The following is a 19,667-nucleotide window of genomic DNA, read 5'->3' as shown; positions in this document are numbered from 1 at the left end:
GTCTCTTTGAGCAGTACATACCACTGAATGCTTATGTCATGCCAAGAAGATTAGGGGATCCTACTGTTAATCTTAAAGCCCTGACCATTGAGATGTGGCAGTGGGACCTCATTAAATGCATCACAGAGATGCTACTACCCTTTGAGGTCTTCACACGTGCAGTTAGCAGGGAGGACTGTACTATGGGCCAAGCCATCCCATTGTTGTACATGCTTGAGCAACAGGTGAAGGAGGTCTGTCAAACATACAAAGGTGACGAACAAAAAGTTGATGCATATACCTTGGCCAAGGGCTTAGCCAACCGCTTATCTCTAAACGCAAGGCTTCAAATGATTGTGTCAGGTGAACATTACATAACTGCAACAATGTTGGATCCACGGTACAAATTATTTGTCAGCAGTAGCGCAGTAATTCCTTTTTCAGATGAGGATGTTGCCAAGTACAAAACTTCCATAGCTGCGGAAGCTAATGATTTAGAAACTGAACGGCTGTTACTTAAAGGCCTGCCAGTGCCAGCCCAGGCCAGTCCAAGTACTCCTGACGCAAGTTCTTCACAGCATGAGAGCAGTGCGTCTGCTTTCCAGCAGGCACCAACAGTACCAAAAGCAGCACCTACACGATCTGATTCAGCAGACCCAACCAAAAGCATAACTGTTTTTTTTCTACAGAAAGGGATGGGTAAGTCCGTTGCTGTTGCAAAGGGGAAAGAGGACCAGCAAAGCCGAGCCCCAATGAACACTGAGGGGATGGTTCAGGCCTATCTGGATGACACAACAGAGGTGTTCATGGAGCAAAGCCCATTGGTCTATTGGTATGAAAGAAGGAGACAGTGGCCAGTGCTGAGCAGGCTGGCGATAAAGTATCTGGCTTGTCCTGTAGCCAGTGTCTCTTCTGAGCGGGTTTTCAGTGCTGCTGGTGCCATTGTGACATCGAAAAGGACTAGTCTCTCCCCCAAAAGCGTGGAGAGGCTGGCGATTTGTGGTTTTTGCCTGAGTCAGCCAATTTCCCCTCTAAAAAGGATCTCAAAAGTTGTTATTGGGACTGGGTGACCCACAATATGTATATGGAAACAAATCCTAGTAGCCTTACTGGACTGTTCATTGTTCACAAGGACATACCCAAGTTAGAGGGGTTTTGGGACACTATAACTAAACCCTTGGACCGCAAACTATTTTTTCAATTTAGATGCGGTTCTCTTCCCATTGGGGAGTTTACTAAAAAATGGGGAACTGAAAGGTCGGGTTTCTGTCCTAATTGCAAAGATACTAGGGAAAGCCTGGATCATTTGTTGTATGTGTGCCCGTTATACTCTGCCCCCAGATCCAAATGGCTAAAATCTGTATGTCGGCAGCTAGGAACCAGATTGGCCGTAGAAGCAACCAGACTGTTAAAAACTAACCTGGATCCGCTTATTGTTGTGGGGGTCGCTAAATTCCTCGGGTGGGCCTGGGTGCTTAGAAACAGGTTCATTAATAATAATTAATAGGTGACTGTCTAGTATTCTTCAACCTGATGATGCAACGTCTCCCATGTGTTCATATGTAAAGTTTTGTATATATGTACAAGAAGCTGATTAGCTTGTCAAATGATTTAATAATTGTATTATCTGTTTTTATATATATTGTATTTTATGTCTTTTATGATGAACTAATCGAATAAAGACTTCTTGACTTGGACAATGATAAAAATGAATCAACGCTTCATACCACCAGACTATAAAGTACGTGAATCAGAGCAGGATGAAGAAAGCGAGTCCGAAGACCTCCTCACTACTGGGTTACATGACCTACTTCTGTCCGAACGCACAGAGTTTGAGGACGAGCTCCTCTTCCCTGACAACTAGGCTTTTAAATTGTTACTTTCTCCCTTCCTTTATTTGTGTTATTTTCTTATTAACAATGGCTTTCTGGTGCTAAACTGCAAATAAAAACCACAACCAAATCCATCCCCACCACTGATTCTTTTTATGTACCTACTGGAGTTGCACGCCTGTGCATTTATTTTCACTGTATCTTTTTATTTACCTACTGGAGTTGCACGCCTGTGCATTTGTTGACTGCAGCACTCCTCAGAGTCTTGCTCCATCTTCTTGCCTCCCACTCAAGTCAATACAATTCCATCTTGCCAGCCATACATTGGATGTTGTATGTAGATGGAGTATAGTACAATAATGTAGCCTCTAACAGTCCCTCCATAACAAGTGAACCGTACAGTCGTGACTACAGCCATCCTCTATATCATATGAAATCTGCAACTCATCACTGTCTTACTCTTAAGGCTACCACCTCTGTCTGCAGGCATTCATAGACGACTCTTCAGTGTCAATACTTGCGCAGGCATCCACAACTGAAGTCAACTTGTTGTGACTCGTCATTATTTTTAAAAGGCTCGGCAGCATCTGTGATCAATCATCTGATAGTGAAAGACAAGAGCAAGACAGGTATATTAAATGAATGATGCAATGCATTGCATAGGATGTTTAGCTGACTCTGAGCAAATGTGCATGGAATTGAAGTATACTAGTAAGTTCAGACTCACGTGATGGGCAATTTTTCCATGTTCTTTAATAATATAAATTATTTACGCACTTGTGATCCTACTACTACAGGTGCAGTCAGGACTTAATTTATCGTTCGTAGTCACTCACTACAGAGCAGACTGAGTTGCTGGTGCTGTTGGACTAGACGTGCCACACCTGATAATGATGGTGACACCACACATATCATTGCACGCTGTCAGGCAGTTGGATCTGAGCTGATTGATGTACGATGTTTCTTGGAGTGGAATACAAGGTAAATACAAATAAGAGGCACAGCACAGTAGACCCAGGCTACTTCATGTGTGTGCACTGTGCAGTGGTACAGTACAATAGTGGTATGATTGGTGACTGAGAATGACGCATTGATTTTGTTGATTAATTTTGAAAATGCTAGGTTGCTTTTTTAATTTTTATGCCCCTTTCTCTGGCTCAGTCAAATTGTTAGGTAAATGCAGTTTGTGTTACTGGCGACCCTGTGTCGTGGGTCTGTTCTGTGCTGGCTCCTATCTTTTCTTGTACTTCTAGATTAATAATGATGTGCAACTAGTAGACTTATATATAACATATTGTATCGAAGCCGCCTCAGTCTGAAAGTCCTCTCTTTACGACTACTCCACTTGTATTATTTTTTTGATCTTCACTGTATCTCAAATACACTTTGTTTAGGTCATTCACATTCTTTTGTATTTGCCTTTTCTTTTTCAATCCACACAGGCTGGACGTTTTTCACCCACTGCTATTATACTATGAGCGTCTACTCACCATTACCACTAATCATCATCATCAAGCAATTGGATGGCGGGAAACAAAGAATGATATTCAGCGTATCCTGTTTCTACGTTTATTCCTTACATTCATTGGCTAGTGGATCAAATTCAACATCATAAATCATCGTCTTCATTGTTTTGCTTTTGTTGTCTACATGCGTACTGTTTTTATTTCTCAAACCTTTCCCAAAACCCCCGTACCCATCCATTCAACAAACCCTAACCCTCTTCCCCCGGGCTGCGTGGTTTCATTGAGGTGCGATATTTGTTACATTAAATATACACCAACAATTTGATCACGCGCTTGCTGGGGCAGATGTGGTGAAAGCAACAATAGTGTCATTTCAACAAGGCATGGCCGGGATCTTCTTCTGCTTCCCAACTCAAGCTCTGTGTATAATGCCAATTAATTTACCATTACCATCAAACAACGAATACGTAATGAATTGGCGTCATTGTTTGTGTTTAAGTTTACAGCATTATGATTTAGAAAAGTTTGACGTTGACGTGAGTACTACAACTACAGTTGAACTTCTTATCTTTTCTTGCACTTACTTTCCAGTCCCCAAAAACATTGTTTTGTTTCAGTTTAGCAGTTGCAAAATTGTATTGGGTCAGTCGTGTAATGTACTGTACTTAATACTTAGACTACCCCCACATTGTCTATCACGAAAATGACTGCCTCTTTCTTTTTGTCTCAAAATGCTACTGGCAGGGTCTGTCTACTACTACTATCACAGAAGTTCAGAACAACAGATTCTTATCCATTGTCTTGGGAAACAAATGCAGCCCACTTCATCATCAGCAATCACAGGTAAGATAAGTTTGCTGTGAGGTATAACGCAAGACAGACTGGTAGTTCTTCTAATACTACAAATAGAACTCGGTGAGGGTTTACCGCATCTATCTTTCTGCATGTTAAAGATGTGGCCAATATATTTTTTTATTCGAAAGCACTGTCCCCTGACCTGCATGGCCAATTAAACGTTGTGATGTTGCACAACGTACATTATTTGGTGAAACAGTCCCCCCTCCACCCCCCCCAACAAACACAAATGAACTTCAAATGTTTTCTTTTGAAAATAACGTTGTCTCATTTTTATTTTAACATAACATAAAGAAAGATGATAGAAAAATAAAATATATTTCAAATCTTACCCCACAGCTGTCCCTACCCTCCCCTAACCCCAACCAAATTTCAAAGTTAAATGTAAACCCCAACACCCAAATCCCACCCACCAACAAAAGGATTTAAATAGGGGCAAACAAACAGGGTCCATCTCAAAGCCGGCGGGCTTTCAGGTGTTTGTCCACAATGACCTTGACACGCTCCTCTATTCCATCCTCAAGCTTCTTCCGCTCCTCCTCAAGCCTCGCTACCCGGCGGAGAATCTTTTGTTGCAATTCCCGGCACCTACATTTGCACGCATGTTGTGGGGGGGCCGTCGATGATGTAACAATTCGGCGGCGGGCGGCTGCCTGACCACGGCGACGTACTCCTGCAGGCTTGGGGGCCGGGGCATTGGAAGAGGCAGCAGCTGCTGCCGCCGCCGCCTCCTCCTCCTCCTCCTCCTCCTCCTCGGCCTGAGCCACCAGCCGGCGGTAGGCCTCTACGATGGCCTGCAGTTTCCGCTGCCGGGCCCGGACTGCCAACTCCTTCCTTGTTGGTTTTGAAGGAGTAACTATAAAGAAAGAAACAGAATTGTTGTAATCCAAAATCCCCGCAAATCAAGAACACAAAATTGATTCAAGACATAGTGGCACAGTAGCACTAGCAAGCAAGCTGAGTACAAAAAATTGTGTTGCATCTATCTTGAACATTCTACGGCCTATATAATTAATTTGTTGGACTTTTTGGCACGGCATTATGCCTGCCCTAGTAGCATGGGTGTACTTCAACGGTCACACACATTAGAACGAACACCTGTCTTTTTCATATCTCGTTTTATATTATATACTCTGATTCCGGGAAGGCGGGAACAGTCTCAAACTAACATTAATTAACAGGGGGCAGCTAGTAGTACATGTCTAGTAGAGACTATCATTCTTTATATCGCGCAACAAACCTTATTTGGTTTGTGTTTCACCAGCAACGACCCATGCATCCAGTCGTCCCCTCCTTCCCTTGCCTTTGGGTTTGACCAAAACACCGCTGCTGCTGAGACTATCCACTAACCACCGATATTGGGTGTGTCTCCCAACCACGCTGGCAGCTGTGTTTTCCCCTTTCCATGCTTCAACAACAACCCATGCATCCGACTGCTATCAGCCACCTGCATTACTGTAGTGGTAATGCTAAGCATGGTAATGACAAGTAAAGGTAACATCATATATTGTCCAGTAGAGTACAGTGAGGAAGTTTTCTCCTCCCACCAAGTAATGCGGATCACTATTGAATGTAACTTACCATCGCCCACCGCTATTGGCTCCCCCCCCACTGCTGCTGGTGCTGGTGTAGGTGCCTCTGGTCCTCCTGTCCCCGCCGGGATCGCTGACGCTGCGCCGCTGTCCCCGTCGGCACTGGTGGATGCTACGGGTTCTGCACCTATAAAAATAAGTACACCTTTTTAGATGGATGCACAGCCCCCATTGTACTTGTTCACCAAGAATGGAGTTTTTCAAAACAGTTAAGTACAACGTACGTAATCAGTAGGAGTCCACATTGCATAGTACAGCAGAGTCACTACACATATTAGCATTCATTGTTATGGTATGGTACCCAAGCTCATCTCATCTGTACTGCTACTCTAGTCCTTGGAAATTTGAAGTGAACTATGTAACCTTTGTACATCAATGTATCCAGTTTTGCGCATGCTACCTCGCAGCTTGTTGCGCAGTACGAGAAGACGCCTTTGAGGCAACATAATTGTTCAATGCATACACCTGAAGAGGTTGGAAAATAAAAGGGCCCGTATTTAAGTTTTCTATGTGGATTGTGGAATAGAGTTTGCTTACAGGTTACAACTTCTTTTTAGCATGGCTGCATAAAACTGGCCTAAATGTATTTCATACTGTCTAACGTGCACCACTTTTGTCATTAATTTTCGGCAGATGAGAAGATTTCCTTCTACGAAGCTGACATTTCCAGAGCTTACCAAAAAGAGGCATATGTAACCAGTATACGTTCAATGGTGAGGGGTCTCCGACATTTCCCACATTTCCCTATTGTGCACTAGTAGCTGTACAAATGTTGATTACTTTATTCTGCCTTTTTTAACTCTGGATTTTTTCTGGTGGGCCCCTCGACGTATTTCACGGAACAACTTAAAAACATTGATGTTACTTACTTACTTCTAACATAATAAAGCTTTTGAAGTACCACTTTGACTCTGAAGTTTATTTTCAGTGTCTGTTGTCTTGTAGACTCACACGAGTGAGTGAGCAAAAGGGGGTTTCTTAGGTTATGGTTTGTGTAATAAAAGCATTGGGCATCTTGGTATTGGGGTTCAGGAGTGTGATAATTGAATAATTGACCAATGACTGAGCCCATATAGGTTGTCGTTCAGTGAATTGTGGGTTCCTCAGAGTTCTGTGACTGAGGTGTAAGTAAGGTCCAACCTGCCTATCAGCACCAACATCCAATTTTCTGGTGCATACATAGTTATGTAATATGTATATGACTCCATAGAAGATAGAATACCCACAAGACTAGTAGTGGTATACTAACGTTTACAAAATACTAGACAAACATCTGGATGCATACTTGGTTGGTGTCAATTGCCAAAGCAGAGACATTACAGAGGAAAAAACCTAAGGCAGGAGTGGACCCTGTGCCTACAGCTATTCTAAAAAAAAATTATCACATATTTATGGAAAAGATTAATACCTTTACTAAAGAGTCAAAATTTCTTTAGGAAGTAAATGTAATTAATCGGTTGAAAAAAAAAGCTCCATTACAAAGTTAGGGAAATATCATTGTTCCAAAAGAAAGCACTGTTGGACTTACTGGGGACAGCAGCAGGATCCTCAGTAGAGGAGCTCTGTGCCTGTGGTGGTTCACCCGCCGACTCGGTCCCAGCATTCTGCTTGCCCCTGGGTTCTGTGGTTCATGTAAGAAATAATAAACAAAGAGAAAAACATTGACTGCTGTGAAACATAGACATCATTTCAAAAACCACTGCTAGAACATTAAAAGAAACAAACATTGATCTACCAAATGACTACTGCCTTGCAGGATTCACTGACTGTATACTTGTAGAAAACAAATCAAATGTTCTATAAACATTCTGATTGCAGATTACTAAGTAACACAGAGGCAGTAACACCTGAACAACACCACCGATTCAAGAGATTCAAGAATGGGGTAATCAATTATCTGTGAGTAGTCATTTCTTTTTCATTTTTGCCAGCAAAATGCATAGATCACAAGGAGGAGACATGCAGAAATTTTGTGCATACACGAAATTGTACGTTCGTTGCATCATTTTTTGTTCTGCTACTGACTGAATGCTACTGCTGCCAAGCCTACCACTCATTAAACAAACTACATCAGTTCTATGGAGGGCTGAGGCAGGGGTGGCTCTAGGCTCATGGTGGTCCTCCTGGGCAGGGAGCGTAGGTAGGGAGCCCCGGAAGAGGAGGTCGGGGCGGAGGACGGAGGACAGTGAAGAGGGGGCGTCAGGGTGTTTGGAAGTGGAACAGAGCCGGAGGCAACAAATCCCTGCCAGGGGCCGCCACGCAAATATGTATCCATCCTCAGAGGATTATTAAATTAAGGATATATATTGGTGCGGTGGCCCCTGAAGTTTGGTGGCCCTGTGCAGTTGCACAGCTTGCACATGCCTAAAGCCGGCCCTGGCTGAGGTAAGAAGAACAAAGTAACTTTAGCATTCATTGCCAGAGGAGGATTCATGCAGAAGAGAAGGCCGTGAAAAAAATGCTACATGCAAACTACGTACAATTATCCATCCACCGCTATTTCACTGACGGACAAAGGAAGGACAAGACTCTATTAATAGCATTAACTAACTTCAGTTCTCTACAATAAAGAAAATCTCACATCAATAAACAGCAACAGCTAGCGCCAAGTTGAAACAACACGCAAGAGTCAGTGAAGAAGAACAGTGTCATACAATTACAGTAGATATACCGGAATACATCGGAAATGTAACTAGGAGCAACAGTCATCGCGTTACTTATTCAGCCAATATTTACAAAGATACAATAACAATATTTATACTATATATATATATATATATATATATATATATATATATATATATATGAAGGAACTTGTCGCACAGAACCGCAAACAGCAAGCAGATCAAGCAGTTCGAATACTCAGCAACAAAGAGCCGACCCAAATGGTGCTGGTGAACGGTGTCTTTATTCCATAAAAGCCAGCGCTGCCGCCATGACGCGTTTCGCCTCCAGGGAGGCTTGATCACATGACATCATCATCATATATATATATATATAGATACACACACACTTTTTTTTTTGGGTAGCCACTCACCAAGACCCACAACCTCGACACCAAGCAGGTCCAACAGGTCCTGCTCCCGGTCCAAAATGTCGGCCCAGCGGTGGGACAGCTGATGGTGGGTATGCCGGATACCGGAGCAGCGGAAGACTGCCCGGCGCACCTTCGCCCACCGCCGGAGACGCTCTTCAATACGGTAGCCGGAGCCGGGCCTGCCGCCTGCTGCCAAGGTCAAGGGGAGGTGGCGCTGGATAAAAAAGACCAGGGCAGCCACCTCCTCCTCCCCAAAAAGTTGGCGGGACTGTCACTCCTGCGGGGCGCATTCTGCCGCAAGGCAGCCGGGTTTTTTTGGGCACAGCCGCCTTGCCCTTTGAGCCGCCGATGCTGCTGGCACCCTTCACCATGGTTCTGGGTGGAGGGAAGAAGAAAAGTTGAAGACAAAAAGGTAGGGGAAGGAAGAAGCAAGGTAAAAGAAGGAAGTAATATAAAACAAGAGAAAAGTTGCAAAAAAGTTGTAAAAGTAGAAATAAAATGAAAAATATAAACCTAGGCACAGAGAGAGATAGGTAATAACTAAAGAAAGTTTGAAAAAGTGGGTGAAAAGACCAGGATTGAAGAGATAGGAGGTAGATGCTAAAGTAGGCCCAAAACCATAGCCAGAGTGTGAAATACAAGATGGCTCCGCCCGTCGCGACCGCCTGGGTAGGATCGCGCGATATTTGACGCGATCACGCACTTTTGTAGTGCGAACGAGAAGATGAGTTCCCGAACATGTCTTACACAACGCAAACACGTTACTTGTGACCCGGAACAGGAAATAAGGGAACGCAAGTGGGCGGGACAAACCTCTTGGGTAACTTAGCGCGCTAGCTATCTCGAGCATGCAGGCAGCGCCCCGAACACGCGCACCGCGCTCCCGAAGATGAAAAACGGCGCGCAAATGGGTCTAGCAAGCAACTACGCATGTCCGCGGAGCTACGCGTAGGTCGCGGAGTGCAAGTGCGTCTTCGCGTAGCTCCGCGGAGTGCGGCTCCGCGAACTACACCCAGGGTTAAACGCATCTCCTACAGACTGCTTCTGCTGCAATCCTAAACTTAGGGCAATACCAAGTCTGCCTAAATACCCTCAGCATGGCATCTCTTCCTAAGTGTACTGGACCATGTATCTGTCGTGCCATTGGACTCACTAATTCCTCAGGTAATACTGCCTTACCATCTGCTGAAACCCAGAAGTCCATTTCACTTTTCACACAACCTGCTGTTTCCCATGCCTTTTTCTCAGAATCAGGTGCATTCTCTTGCATGTCTTTTAAATCCTCCCAAGTATCAACAGTTTCTAGCATCATGTTTAACTCTGTCTTTTCCTGAGCCCCACCTACTTCCACCTCCGTGAAAGAATATCCGTGCTCAGCACAGTAACGGGCAACTTCGTCTGCATATCTATTACCCTGTGACACAAAATCTGTATTTTTGGTGTGGGCTACACATTTGACAATTGCAATTGCAGCTGGACCTTGTAATGCTTCTAACAGCAGTCGCACAAATTCCCCATTTCGAATAGGCGAACCAGAGGAGGTCATGTAACCCCTCTGAGACCACAATTGCCCAAAATCATGAACTACACCGAAACCATATTGGCTATCCGTATAAATGGTGACTCTAATTTTTCTACCTGCTATACAGGCACGTGTCAATGCAATGATTTCTGCTACCTGAGCGGAGTGTAATCCTTCCAGGCAAGCGGCTTCCACAACTCCAGTAATGGTGCAAACAGCATAAGCTGCTCTCAACCGACCAGTATCGTCTCTTAAACATGAGCCATCAACGAAGAAAATTTCATCAGGGTCAGTCAATGGCTCATCCACAATATCTGGTCTTGGCTTCGTGCATAGTTCAGTCACATCAAGGCAATCGTGATCTTCACATTCTTCGCCTTCTACATCATTAGGAAGTGGCATCAGTGTAGCAGGATTCAAAACAGAGCACCTCTTAAGGGTCACGTTCTCCGCAGCAAGAATAACTTGCTCGTAGCGCGTGAGCCTACTATTGGTCAAGTGCTGTGTCTTGGTCCTGGTCATTAACAGTTCTACAGAATGCGGTACATACACCACTAATTGGTGTCCCATGACGATGTTCTCACACCTTTCAATGCTGACACCCGTTGCAGCAACGGATTTGAGACATCCGGGCAACGCTGCGGCTACCGGGTCTAAAGTAGCCGAAAAGTATGCAACTGGTCTACGGGAATTTCCATGAGTTTGTACTAAAACTGACAAAGCACAACCTTCTCTTTCGCTGCAGTAAAGTGAAAATGGTTTTTCGTAATCAGGCATCCCCAAAGCTGGAGCACGGCACAAGTCCTCTCTCAGCTGTAGGAATGACATCAAACAATCTCTGTCCCATGGTACCGGATCACTCACCTCCTTGTGCGTCAGTTTCTGTAAGGGTTTTGCTTTCAGTGAAAAGTTAGCTATCCACTGTCGGCAATAACCAACCATTCCTAGGAACATCCTGACTTCTCTCTGTGTCGCAGGCGCGTTCATCTTCATTATCGCCTCTATCCTATCTGGTGACACTTTGCGCTTTCCTTTTTCTATTCGGTGACCCAAGTACTGTACTTCTGTCAGACAGTACTGCACTTTGCTCGGAGATACCTTGTGTCCATTTTCAGCTAAATGGTTCAGCAAGGCAATGGTATCTGTCTTACAAGCTTCTTCTGTTCCTGACGCAACAAGTAGGTCGTCTATGTACTGGACCAGAACCGAGTTCTGTGGCAGTACTAGACTTTCAAGATTTTTCTTCAACAGCTGGTTGAAAATTGATGGGCTTTCTGTGTACCCTTGTGGGATACGACACCATGTTAGAACGCGATTTTCCAGCTTAAAAGCAAAAAGGTACTGGCTCTCCTCATCTAATGGAATTGAAAAGAAAGCCTGACAAAGGTCTATCACTGTGAACCACTCAGCTTGGAATGGTATCTGAAACAATATCACTGATGGATTCGGTACCACTGGACAACATGAAACAACTATGTTATTAATTTTTCAAAGATCTTGCACTATTCTGAATTTCCCACTAGGTTTCTGCAAACCCATAATCGGGGAGTTGCATGGACTACCCACGATTTCCTTCAGTATTCCCTGTTGAATCATAGAGTCGATCACAGGTTTTATTCCTGCAATCGTCTCTGGGGTCAATTTGTATTGGGGCGTTCTTGGATACTCAACATTTGGTTTTACCATGATCTTCACTGGCTCTACCCCTTTGATCAATCCTATCTCTTCTCCAGTAAAATCCCATACCTCTGAAGACACTGTATCTCGTATGTCCCAAGGAAGGTACTCCACAGTCAGGGTAGGATACAGTTCTATGCATGTTCTCGAATTGGTAACCTTAAAGGTAGCATCATCGTCTGTAGTCTGTACCTCCACTCCCTGAGGTGTGCAGTATATGGTGCAATTCAGTTTGCACAATAAGTCCCTTCCTAACAGACACACAGGACTAGAATCACATACTACAAACTGGTGTTCATTGGTGTAGTTTCCTATTTTCACTTGCACTGGTTCCGTCAAAGGGCTATTCATTCTCCTATTTGCAACTCCTACCACCTGAATTGTTTCCCCCGACATTGGTAGATCTGGAACCACTGCCGATCTCAAAGTTGATCGAGTAGCTCCGGTATCCACCAAGAATGTTGTAGGACACCCTGCCACTTCAGCCTCAACAAACGGTCCTCTTTGATCCACCTCTAGAACTGCCCCGAGGGTACAGTCCTCTTCTCTACTTACACGTCGCCCCGTCACTGGATCAACGTAGTAACACTCTTCTTCGTCTATAAAAAGAGGCATTTGTCTATAGATCTTTCCCCCTGTCGAAATCTTTGGTGGCTGTGGGAACTGAGCTCGTGGAGCCGAAGTCCCCCCTTTGGCCACATTACTTCTTGACACTGTCACCCCTTGAACTGGAACTTCTTGAACTTCCTCCTCTACTTCTAGTTCACCGTTTTCAGGGTTATAGGGACACTCGCGTCTCCAATGTCCCGCCTGGTGACACTGGTGGCACTTTGTCGTTTTTTTAATGTAGCAATGTCTATTCTAAGTCTCGAGTTTTCCTCGCTGTCCTTATTCTGAATATTTGGTTTCCGTCTCATCGTCCCTGTTCCCTGTTGCTGCTGTCCGCCCTTTCCAGCTGACTGCATCTGCACCATCATCAGTTTCTCCTTTAATTTCTTTGCTTTGGAATCTATTTCATCACTGCAATACCTTGCATATCTCAAAATTTCATCCAATGGTTTGTTTTGCCAACAAATTAGGTGTTGCTGAATCATCAAACAAATATCAGGTCTCAACCCTAAAACGAACTTTGATACAAACTGTCCTATATCCTTGGGATCCATTACATCTAGTCCACTGTATTGTTTGAATGCTTTCAGCAATCGCTCATAATACTCATGAACTGTCTCCTTTGGTTCCTGTCTTGTTCGGTCTATTTTTACCCAGTCTATATCTTGTGGTGGCACCTTCTCTTTCAGCCGAGTCATCACCCTTTCATATTTTAACATTACGCTTTCTGACGGTCCATTAGTACGAGTATGCCTTTCTGGTTCTGCTGTTGGCCACTCGACACTAACCTTGCATGCTATCCACAGATCTCCTGGGACCACAATATCAAACAAGGTGTTGAAATCAATCCACAATACTTTTGAGATCTTCACAAACCTCTCTACCTGCTTGTACCACTCTACAGGGTTCTCCCTTAACTTCGGAAATGAGTTGGTAAATGCAGCCAAATCTCCCCTACTCCAGGGCACGTGTACATAACTCCCATTCGCTATTTCTCGCAAAGGGAATGCCTCCATCTGCATTAGCCTTCCCTCCAGAGACATCACATTCGCGCTCCGCCTAACAGTTCCCTTTTTGGACCACCTCTCTTCCCATTTGTCCAGATCCCTCCATGCTCTTATTCCTGTGATCAGTTCCCTTATGTGTGTTTTTAATCCAGTAGTCCTCCTCTCTTCTAAGTCCTGATCTGAATAATGCAATCTATGGTTACCCTGTAATGCCTTGGTTCTGGACAAATCTACCATATACTTTTCTGCCAGTACAGACAGTTTCTCATGAGTGGCTCTGGCCTTTCGAGTGATGTCCTTTGCTATAAACAGCAGCTCATCTTGCTCGTACATCTCAATCCTTTCTATAGGCAACGTACCCTCTATTATATCGTCCAGGTCAGATCTTAAGTTGGACACATCGAGTCTTTTGGCTTTTATTACAGCTTTCAATATGCCATCTCTAAAGAATCCATTTACGTCTCTCCCATCACAGCTCTGAGTCCTACGTCTGGGCTCAGGCGTGTTATGGGGAGTCCTCCCATGTTCCCATCTCTCCAAGTCCCATGCAGTTCCATCCTCTCTGGGTGCATAGTGAAACACTTTCCTATTTCCCATAGTCCCACAATTCCCATCCTGCCTGGTTTCCCTAGGTGCATGGTAAGACATTCCGTTATTCCCCATTTCTTCACCATTTGCCTGTGATCTCTGATCAGTCGGCACATGGCAAGATCCTCCACTGTTCCCTATGTTCCCACGACTCCAGTGCTGTACATTATCACCAGGTATGTGGTGAGTGCACTTAAACCTATCCCTGTACTCTTGTGTCCTTTGGTCTCCCTCACTTTGAATGAGACGAGACGTCTCTCCACACTCCGTACTTCTACCTTTTCGCTCCTGCCCATTTCCACCGTCAATATGACGTGTAACTCCTCTACTCTCCTGACGTTTATCGTCCCTCTCCTGACTGCTTTCGCTAGCCCCGCAGTGAGATAATGTCCCATTGCCTCGACTTCCCCATTCAGCTTCTGCTCTTGACCTGCTGCTCGGTGCTTCCATGGACCTATCCCATTCTCTCAAGTCAGCCCTCAACTCTTTATAGGGTTTCGGCCGTGGTCCCCTCAGGTCCATCGGTCCTCTCTGACCCCCTTGCTCTGTTACGGGGCCCACTGCTGAATCCAATGGGGTGCTCCACGTTATTGGTCCTGGCAATTGCCTCCAGGCATTTGTCGTGTTATTCCTTCTTTCCATCTCAACTCTTTCTCTGTCTAGCTGTACCTGTCCTTCCTCTTTCCCTTTCTCTGGGTGATAAATCGACCGTATAGGACCTATGGTAACGGGTACTTGAAGAGCATCTGGCAATCCATGAGACTCGGCCCTCTCTGTTGCTGGCATCTTCTGCACCACAACCCTTCCGACTACACTCTGTACTGGACTATGTTGAAGTGTCCCCTCGTCTTTGGTAGGAACCCAATCCATTATAGGAAGTGGCCTATTCCCTCCTATGTCAATCCCATCTTCCCTTGGGAGCTCCGTACCTTCCGTCTCCCTATTATCCGGAGGCGGTCTATCTATCAACAACCTATTTATTAGGCGTCCTCCGACTCGCTCTCATCATCCTCTTCTATGGGTTTCTTTCCACCTGTAACCTCTCTCATGGGGTACAACTTATCCACCTCAATCACCTGTACCCTCCACTTCTTGGCTTCCGCATCCCATTTGGCATCTTGCACTGCCCTCACTGATCGCCGTATCCTTTCCTGGCGTCTGTTCTGACTCCTGTCGTGCGCCGCCCTAATCCACGCGTTAAGGGCCTCAAACTGTGTTGGTCTAGGCAAAGGTCTCAATGAGGACATAACTGCTTTCAGCTGATGTAACACTTCTAGTCTAAAAGTTCTGTATTTCGGAAAAGTCAGTTCCTCATTCCCTTCTGTAATCTTACGCCAGGTACCAAGCCACAGTATCGTATGTAACCCAACATTTGTTGCCATATAGTGAGCTGGTGTACCCTCTGGCGGTGCCTCTTCCCCGTAATAAGATTCTCTTCTTTTTCTCTTAAAAATCCCTCTCAAACATTTAAAACACTTAATGTTCAAAAACTACAGAATTTCTATTTTCTCTGCGTTCGTTTACTTCCTGATGACAATCCACCAATCTCAGCGCGGTTCCAGCTAACTGGCCTATCACAGCGCGGCTCTTCGCTGACGTCACACCAACCGCCCTATCACAGCGCGGCTTCTCACTAACCGGCCTATCTCAGCGCGGCTCTCGCTGACGTCACTCGTCCCCCTTTCGCAGCAGTTCCCCTCCTTTCTCAGCTCGTCTCCGCGGTCATGCATGCGTCCCATTCATACTCTGAAAAATGATTACTTCCGACCAAGCGATCACTTTCCTTGACTGTACGTCCACAGTCTAACTGTAATTGTCACCTTAACTGACGAAATGTCTTTCCGTGTACGTCTAGACAATCGCCTTCTCTGATAGGTTACTTGCACACGGTAACTTCGACCTGCGTCCGTTACCCACACACTCACTCTTGCATTCCCCCTATCTCGGTCCTGCGGGCGATCAATGGTACCTCATGACCCCCTTACTCTGGTCGACAACTACTCTGGATGTTCGATACACCCGAACCACTTAAGCTCTACCCTGAACTTAAGATTTTTCACCAGTTCACCGGTTCACCCGTTCCCTAGGTTGCCAGTTTACCAGTCTACCAAAACACCGCAATCTGTCCATGCATGACCCTTGTTATACTCACTCGCGTCCAATTCTGCTGCTTTTCTCTCGCGCCGTCAGCACCTTCTTCGGCAGGCCACCTCTCGATCTCTAGGGACCTTGGGGTAAACTTAACCTAGTCTAGATCACCTTCCTCAAGAAGGTAACCATCCTCACTCTGCTACCAACTGTTAACGCGGGATTTCTGGTCTATAGTTATAGATCTAGATCCCAACTCAGGTCGACTGAACCGTTGGTACCTGTCATTGAGTAAAAGGCAATCCACTACTAGGTCAATCAGTTAATGACTTACACCACTCTAAAGAACCACTTACTAAAAATTAGTTTTTAAAAGTTTATTTCAAAGCCAAAGTTAACTGGAGATACAAACATCTCAAGATAAGGTTCAAAAGATATACGGGTATCAATACGAACATGAATTTTCTAAATGTTCTTAGTCGGCAGAAGAATATCACCAAAACGAATTCAAGAATCACCAAAGTTGCAAGAATAGACACAAGCTGTAGCTTGTGAGTCATTTACAGAAAGGAAAATTTAGATTAGATTGTCCCTACACTAAACTAAGTGACATCCCTACTTAGCAAGTTCTTAACCTAAAAAGGTGTCAGCTGTGGTGACTTCCAAAGAAGATCACACACTTCCCTTAGTCTTCGTTCTGAATCGAGGTTTCGCAGTTAACCTATCTGCCTACCCATCCGCTCTCTTAGGTTCCTCAGACCATCTGCCTTAACTCCACCCAGGGGTGCTGTCCCTAATACAAAATCACATTTACAATAGAAACGCCCCTTAGAGACGCCCCTCACGTGGTGTTGGTTCTGGTATGTTCCATGCTGATACTCCTCTGGACCCTTCGTTAGAGTTGACCTTGCTTCCCAGGCTCCTCTCCGGCAGGACGGTACCCCCAGGAAATTCCTGAAGACTCCTCCAGGCCTGTGCCTGGCTCTCTTGAACAAAAGTCTATTCATCACTCTCTTGATTAAAACCTCCTCGCACCTGCGAACAGACACTTGTACTGTGGGCCCCAAATTCCGGCCTCCACCGTATCTTCAAGTCGTAAACCATCGAGCAGGCTCCACAGTTTATGCCTAACACGACCTTTCTCTAACGAGCACATACAGATCAAAAGAAATGACTTTCTCTACTCATGCCTATTAGAATTACATGAAATGGGCCTATGCACTCTACAAACCTTTAACTTATTTGTCTAAACAGTATTCTAACTTATTACACACAATGATTATATGGAAACACTTCTATAAAACATATACTTCAGTTCCATGATCAATAATACTTTGAATTATAACAACCTTAAAATCCATCTCACAAGAAAGTGTAACAGCATCTTTCGTTTCTCTGTGAACTGCCATGTGGCCTACACATTTCTACGTTTAGCAGAATTACATTTTCTTCTACAACAGCCACATAACATAGGATTCCAACATCATCTTAACATTTCTACACAATTCTACATTAGCTTCTCACACAGATATATGCATTCTAATTTAATTAAACACTCTTACTCTATAAATTCGACACTCTTATATAATGTTTACTAGACTAATACAACGTGCTTGTAAATATGGTGCACTTCTATAATTTTCTTGATTTGTGCTCTCTCAGCTATGTTAGCTCTAGTTCGCCACACAGGCTTCCCCTCCTACATAATTCTTTTGTTCTCCTGTTCCCTTCCTATGATTCTGTTTATACCTTCTCAGTTAGGCAGGATGTTGCTGTTGCATCTGTTTGCTTCCTCCCTCTACAATTATTTGCTTCTATATCTTTGGCTTTCATCTGGTTGTTGGGAATATCTCATCTTCTTCTGCAATGATCACAACCGCACAGGGCCGGCTTTAGGGCTGTGCGACTGGTGCGGCCGCACTGGGCACTGACCTATTGAGGGGCGCTGGGACCTCAGGGGGGAGCGCTGTGCTTAGCAATATCTTATGATAGGAGAGATGAGGGGCACTTTTAAAGGTGGTAGTGAGAGAATTTGAGGAGGCTGTCAAGGGACATGGGGGCGCCAAAAGTGATGGTCGCACTGGGCGCCACCAGCTCTAAAGCCGGCCCTGCAACAGCACCACTGGTGGAAATCGAGGTAAGAGCCAGCTACGAATATTGTCATACACATCAGTACTATTGTGAACAAGATTGATTGCTGACAACATTGACAAATACTTTTCTGATGACCAAGTAGTACGGAGAGAGTTCTCTATCATCCTCAGAAGAGGTCTGACTGCAGCTGTGTTTCACTCTCTCACTCCCCTCCCTTCCCCACTATCCGCAGTGTTAGGGCGCTTACCAGCAACATTTATCACAGCAAAGGAAGGGTTGATTCATGTCAGATTCAGACTCATCTGGTTCTTAATAATAGTTTTCTGGGATGACCTTGCATTAAAATGATACTAAGTAATGAAAAAGAGTACTGGCTTGCCTCTGGAACTCTCTAGGGATAGGATTAGGATCACTACCCAGCTATAAGAAATGGTTGCCATTCTAGGGCTTGGAGGTGAACTGAAGAGCGCAAACCTGCTACTGTGTCTGCCTGAGGTGAGGACTGGTGATTGGCCTACTATGTTCTTCTACGAAGGCTTTGGAAGCACTTCTCAAGGGTGAGCCCAGCAAGCCTGCTGTGTTCTCCGGGGCATAAAAAACATGAAAGACATATTTACAGAACAACCAGCAGACTAGCTTGACCTTGCTGAAGAACATAATGGTCAAGAAGAGCATCTTTCCCGAAAAACCTGCAGCTGAGTGGAAACTGGGACAAGTAAGTGGAAGAGCCCTTCCTGAAGAGAGTGGTTGAGTCTTGCTCACCCTGCTATCTTTATTCTGAAATCAAATTGAGTTATTCTTTGTACTTTGGGAGCTCCTGGAGTAGCCTGTAGGAAGATAGTAAGCAATATGTGAAGTTTGAGAGCATTTGAGCGTACAATCCTGGAAGGTAACTAACCCTGTTTCTGCTCTACTGACCTTTGTGAAGAAGTGCAGCTTTCTGATAATTATTTTTTCATTTAAGTGTGTTGTCCATGGCCGATTTTGGTAATGCACATAGACTAACATTGACCACAACACCTCTGTGCAGTGTGTCCAATGGACTTATGTTAGACTGTTTTAAACACACAAAGACTGTGTATTGCACTCTCACTCACATCTCATTACCCTCACTCACACTTCATTACCTCTCCCACTTACTATGTCAGGACTCTGACTCATTTACAGGTTGATTAATAGATTAAAAAAGCAAGAGTGTTATATTTAAATGTTTTCGCCACCAAATTTCTGGACATATTTGGAGGTCATTCACCTACTCCTTACTAAAAATTATTTTGTACACATTAATGAACCATGCAGAGAAAACCACATTAATTAGTGA

The sequence above is a fragment of the Lissotriton helveticus genome, chromosome 8 (genome assembly GCF_964261635.1).
Source record: "Lissotriton helveticus chromosome 8, aLisHel1.1, whole genome shotgun sequence".
NCBI lineage: Eukaryota > Metazoa > Chordata > Amphibia > Caudata > Salamandridae > Lissotriton > Lissotriton helveticus.
Note: the sequence above shows the minus strand (reverse complement) of the source record.